The sequence below is a fragment of the Ceratotherium simum genome, chromosome 33, assembly GCF_057802395.1.
Source record: "Ceratotherium simum simum isolate JZ-2026a chromosome 33, ASM5780239v1, whole genome shotgun sequence".
Taxonomy (NCBI): domain Eukaryota; kingdom Metazoa; phylum Chordata; class Mammalia; order Perissodactyla; family Rhinocerotidae; genus Ceratotherium; species Ceratotherium simum.
The window spans coordinates 22,725,038-22,731,037 of record NC_141932.1 but is presented as its reverse complement, the minus strand read 5'-3'; the positions used below and the strand labels follow the sequence as shown (position 1 = coordinate 22,731,037).

The following is a 6,000-nucleotide window of genomic DNA, read 5'->3' as shown; positions in this document are numbered from 1 at the left end:
AATTAGCTAGTTATCTAGTCTGTTAGAAGGCGACCTGAGCAACTGAAAATAAGAAAAAGCAGACCAGGGAAGGGGTTTAGTCGCCCGTGAGAGGGATGTGTGCTGCTTTAATTAGGGTGGGCGGGCACAGTCCCGCTGATAAGGCGACATTTGAGTAGTAAATGCCTGAAGGAGGGGAGGGAGGGAGCCATGAGGATGCCTGGGGGAAGAGCCTATTCCAGACAGAAGGAACAGCCAATGCAAAGACCTTGAGGAGGGAGAGCCCTTGATATTTTTCTGGAAGAGCAAGATGGCTGGAGCCCAGTGAGTGAAATCATGGAAGATGTCCGAGTTTAGTAGTATATGGGTTTTTTTGGTATTTTCCAATTTTTTTGATAAGTTACTTTTTAAAAACTTACAAAAAAGATGAAGATTAAATAGGGTCTTGGTTCCGGGTCAAGTTCCCGGACGCAGAGAGACTGTATTTCAAAACTCATTATCTACTTCCGGTGATCCTGAACCAGGTAGTTCGCCCCTCTGAGCCTCAGTTTCTTTATCTGAAAAATGGGTATTAATACAATAGGGTTATGGTGAGTATTCAGGGAGACAATGCAAGTAAAGCACTTGGCCGGGTGTCTGGCACACCGTAAGTGCTTAAGAACTGTTTCTGGCCATCATTACCCATTTATCGCCTTCCACCTCCCCAACTCCTGTTGGGGGAAGGTGGGAAAGACTGTTACAAGACGATGGTTATTTCCCCTTTAAGAACCCCACTGGGCCGGGAGCCAGCCTCCCTGCACCCTTTCCAAATTTTCCAATCCCCGCTTGGCATTTTCCGCCCCGAGGTCGCTGATTGGACCCTCTGCACCAATCAGAGGCTGGAGCGGGCGCTCGCGTGCGCCAAGCTCCGCCCCCGGACAGGCCCTGCCCCCTGCGCGGGCAGCCCCGTTGCTATGGGGACTGGTGGGCGGCGAGGGGGGAAAGCCCCGGATGTTCGTTGGGGATTCAACATGGCGGCGGCAGTGGCCGCGGTGGCGGCGGCGCCAGAGAGCTGAGGGCGGCGCGAGGGCGCCGAGTTCCGGGCCGAGCAGCGAGGCCGCGAGCGACTGCGGCGCCGAGCCGGTAGGATAAGCGGTCCGGCCGGGGGCTTGCGGCGCGCCGGGCTATGGCGGTGGGAGAGCTTTCACGCAAGTCGGGGGCGGGGCCGCTCGGGTCAAAGTTCACTCGTGGAGGGAAGGGTCGCGTCCGAGGGGTCGGAGGTCAACGCTGGGGAGGAGGGAGGTGTAGAGGAAGTCAGAGGTCAAACTCGCGGAGGGGGTGTGGCGAAGGGGAGCGCAGAGTTCGAAATTTGAAGTTGGGGTGCGTTCGAGCGGGTCACGACGAGTGTCTAGAAAGGGGGGTCAAAATTAATAATTTGAGGGCAGGATGCGCCTACGAGGGTCAGAGGACACAGCCATTGGGGGCGGCGGGTTGGAGGTTGAAGGCAGCAGCCAGCGGAGCAGGTGAATGAGACTTAGGTTGGGGGGCATCTTTTATGGGATCAGCGGTGGGGCGTGGCCACGGGGGCAAAGATCAGAATCTGATGGCCGGACGGATGATGCTCCCCGGGGTCAGAAGTTAGGACCCAAGTGGGACATGTTGATGGGGCAGGGGGCACTTACTATGTGTCAGGCCCTGTTTTACACGTTTTACGTATATTTAATCCTGACCACAGCTCTGTGGGGTCGGTGCCATTGTTAAGAGGCGCAGTGATGTGCCCAGGGTCACCTCATGAGTAAGTTGTGCAGCTGGGATTTGAACTCGGGAGTTCTGGGCCCAGAGTTCTGTGCTCTGCTGCCTTGCAAGTAATCATAATGTTAGTTAATATTTAACGAGGGCTGACTCTGTGCTCAGCGCCCTGTGTGCCTGGTCTTATCATCCCACAATCTTGTGAAGTGGGTGCTAGACAGACCCGCTTTACAGGCAGAAAAAGGGAGGCTCAGAGAGCGTCTGCTGAGTGACAGAGGCAGGGCCCAAGCTGGCTCTGGGTAGTTCCAGGGCTCCTGCCCCTGGTCGCCACATTGTGGATCGCGGAGGTCTGTTCCTGGAAGCAGGGGGCCGGGCAAGGCGGGGCCGCTCCCTGGGCAGGAGCGGATTGTCTGTTTGGCCTCGGTGGAAGGGAGTGATCTGGGAGGAGAGGTTCCCACGGGCCTATGGGATGGGGTGTTTGTGGGTGGCCCAGAGTCCAAGGGAGTCTGACGGGCTTCTGGCTGGGGAGGGCGTCCTTGGGTGGTACCCTGTACAAAGTTGGGTGTTGTCTGTACTTGAAACCCCAAGTTCTCATCGTGGGCCTCAGTCGCTCCCACCTATTCCTGCTGCTCTCCCCGTCCTTCCCGGCGGCCCAGCCACGCTGGCCTGTTTGCTGTTCTCAATGCTGTAGGTTTACGCCTCTGTCCAGGTCTTCGACCTTCCTGCTCCCTCTGCCTGGAATCCTTTCCCCGCCCTGCCCCCTCTCGCTCTCGTGGCCCTCACCCACAGCCCGACCAGGCCCACCCTAGCTCTCCGGCCCTCAGACACGCTTTATCTCGCTGTCTGGTTTTCTCCCAGTTGTTCACTCCGGCTTTCCCTTGGTTAGCAGGGCGCAGTGTGTTGTCTGCTCCCCTGCTAGAATGCGGGCCCCTCACGGGCAGGAATTTCTCCCTGTTCCTTCCCTGAATCCCCACCTCTCTCACTGCCTGGCCGACATTTGAGTTGGTTGGTGGGGGTGGAATGTGGGGCCCTGTGCTGGCTTTTGGGACAGCAGTGGACAGGACACACAGATCCCCTGGCCTCTGCCGGCTTCAGTGTCCCTTGGTGGGAGCAGACTGGAACCAGACCCCCAGCCGGTGTACATGGCTCCATCTCTGCCCCGTGGGTGCCCGGCCTGGGAGGGGCGTGGAGCAGGGAGCCATGCGTAGCTGCCCTGTGTCTGTGGAGCTGTGAGCAGTGCTGGGGGTGGTTCAGAGAGGGATGCGGGAGCAAGGATGCCTGGTTCACACCCAGCCCCATCACTCACAGGCTGTGTGACCATGGGCAAGTCGCTTAACTGTTCTGGGCCTCAGTTTCCTCCTCTGCAAAATGGGAATAATGATAGTGACCGCCTTATAGAATTGCTGTGGGAATGCGCAGTGTCCAGGGCTTGGCCCAAGGCCTGGCACCCAGTAGGTGCTGTGTAAGCACTAGTCTTGATGCTGCAGCTGCTACTGCTGCCTAGGGAGGGCCCCTGAGATGCCGAAGGGGCCTCTCTCCCCTGCCTCCTGGCTTTCTGCAGCAGCCGCCCCACCCCACCTGGCTCTGGCAGGGTCACTGAGGGGGCACAGTGCCAGGCAGCCCCGTGAGGCCCGCCCGGCCTCGTGGCGCCAGCTCCCTCGAGCATCTCGGGGCCGGGCACAGATAAGGGGGAAGAGGGCTTTGTCACGGGAGGCCCACATTCAGGTTCCTGCCCCGTCACTTACCAGCCGTGCAACCTTGGGCTGCATTTCTCATTTGCCAACTTTGTTCCTGATGATACATTTTAGACGAGTGACAAAAGTAGAGCTTTCAATGTCACACACACCCACGCCTCCAGCGTCGGGCCTGGGACGGAACACACAGTAGATCCAGCTAAGGGCCCCCCTCGCCCCCCGCCCCCGCCAGCGGGGGCCACTGGCAGGGTTTGGTGTCCAGCGTTCCTCCGCAGGTTTGCATACTTTTGCTGTCCTTCAACGTATTCAGACGATAGAGCAGTCGCTCTCGGTCCTGGCCGCACATCGCTGCCCCTCGCAGTCAGCTGGAGAGCTTGCAGAGATATTGTCGCCTGCGCCCGGCATAGAGAATCTTGACTTGGCTTCACTTGGTCCGGGGCGGGGCCCGCATCAGTAGGTGGTTCTAATGGCCGGCCAGGCTGAGCAGCACTGTTGTACAGTTTTACAGATCACGTAAATGGGATCACAGTAAAGAAAAAAGTTGCCTTTTCTGCTCAACTTTGGAGTTTGGGTATTTCTCCGTGTGGATGTGTATAGGTCTGGGGCAGGTCAGTCGTTTCCCTCCTGTGATTGTGCCACACAGCAGTTATCCATTCACCTTTTGGTGGCCATTTAGGTGGTTTCCCATTGGGACTGGAACGAACAGTGCTGCAATGAACATTCTAGAATATGTTTCCGTGTGTGCTCTGGCAGAGTCTCTCTGGGACATATGCCTTGCAGTGGACATGCTGGACCTTCCCAGTTGCTCTCCTGAGCGGTTGTCCTAATGGCTTTCCTGCGGGACTTGCGGGTGCCCTTCGCCCCACATCCTGCTCTGGGCAGATGTGTGGCCCCTGCTGAAACGATTTCCTCAGCCGTGAGGTGGTAGGTGTGTGGCCCCCCAGGCTGGTGGGGCACGGTGGGGAGATGGTTCATGGGATGGGCTTAGCTGGGGCCTGACACCCGCCAAGCCCCCACACCCAGAGGAGGAGGCAGGCTGGGGACGCTTCGACCTTTGCCCTCTAGGGCACCTGAGACGGGGACGGCAGCTTTGACCCAGCTCTCCTTGGGGGTCATCTCCCAGGGCTGACAGTTGGGAAAGGAAACTACACTGACTCGAGCCTCCTCAGGAGGGGGCGGGGAGGGAGAGGAAGTTTGGGAAGGGACGAGCAAGGCCTTGTCACACTTGTGTGTCTGACCAGTGGTCCCAGGGGCAACCAACGCAGCCCTGGCCCCGCCCTCGTGGATTATAGTCCACTGAAGGAGACAGACCCGTCCCCAGATGGTGACAGCCCAGAGCGGTCAGGGCCAGCATGGGGAAGCACAAGCAGAGGGCTCCTGGCTGGGATGGGGGAGGCGCGGGCTGTAGGAATCCAGAGGAGGCGCCTGACCCAGCCTGGGGGACCAGCGAGGGCCTTCTGGGGAAGGAGACATCTGACTGATGAGAAAGAGTGAGCCAGGCCTAGAAAGGAGGTGGAAAGAATAGAACAGGTAGTGGGTACGGAAAGTGCAAAGGCCCTGAGGTCCGCATGAGCTTGGATGGTCAAGTACCATCCAGGAGGCCAGCGTGGCAGAGTGGGCCATGAGGCGGGTTGGCGGGGAGGATGTGGCAGCTACAGCAGGGGCTGAGTGAGGACTGGCGATTTCATTCTGTGTGACTGGGGAGTCATCGCAGCGCTGTGAACAACATCTGGTTTCCCTTTTATAAAGATTGCTCAGGCTGCCACGTGGGGACTAGATCATGAGGGGCCACGGCAGGCAGACCCGTGGGGAGGCTGCTGTGAAGTCCAGGCGGGAGGAGAGGGTGGACAGGACAAGGTGGCGGTAATGGAGGAGGAGGGTGCTGGCCAAGATCGTGAGTACTTTATCCGTATGAACTCATTTGATCCTCACAACAACCTGCGAGGTAGGTACTGTCGTCAACCCCATTTTAGAGATGGGAAAACCGAGACCCACAGAGGTGCGTGATGTGCCGAAGGTCACACAGCAGGCCAGTGGCAGAGGCAGGACCCCAACTCCAGGCCTTCGAGCTCCAGTCACAGCCTGTCGTGGCTGCCCTGCCGTGATCTGCAAGTGGTCTTGATAAGACAAGGCCGCTTCCTGTCCACTTGGTTCTGACCCAGGCTCCTCTTCAGGTGGAAGCACCTCGGGGGCCTGTTCAGCCTGGGTAGTTTCTGGGCACCAGGTCCCCGCCTCCCTCAGGGTCCCCCACATCGTCCTTCCCTTTCTTGTCCACTGCCTTGCCCCTCCTCGTCCTGCTGGCTGACGGTGAGCCAGACTTCCCGGCCAGACACCGGTTGGGGTGTCCCCAGCAGCTGTTTCTCCCATCACCGAGCCCGGGGCCGCAGATGCTGCCAGCAGGAAACAAGGAAACAGCCTCCTTACAAGTCACGGCTGGGGAAGTGGGACCCTTCCCGCCCCAGCCACCCATCCGGGGCTGGCGCTTATTGTCTGACCGCTGCCTTGGCCCACAGGAAGGTGGAGGGGGGCCGAGGAGGGTCAGAAGTGGGGCTTTCCCAGGTCCCAGGGGAGCCAGCTATGGCAGATGCGACAGAAGCTG

General features: G+C 58.9%; 1 protein-coding gene across 3 annotated transcripts in view; it reads left to right on the top strand.

The window, feature by feature from the left end:
* Positions 1 to 976: 976 nt before the first annotated feature.
* PAK4 (p21 (RAC1) activated kinase 4) overlaps positions 977 to 6,000 on the top strand; it is a 45,129-nt gene continuing 40,105 nt past the window's right edge. For 2 of the 3 annotated variants that reach the window (XM_087421775.1, XM_087421776.1), the window contains exon 1: positions 977 to 1,101. The gene's annotated coding sequence lies outside the window, so the exon portion shown is untranslated. The remainder of the gene's footprint in view (positions 1,102 to 6,000) is intronic. The other variant, XM_087421780.1, reaches the window with a different exon arrangement.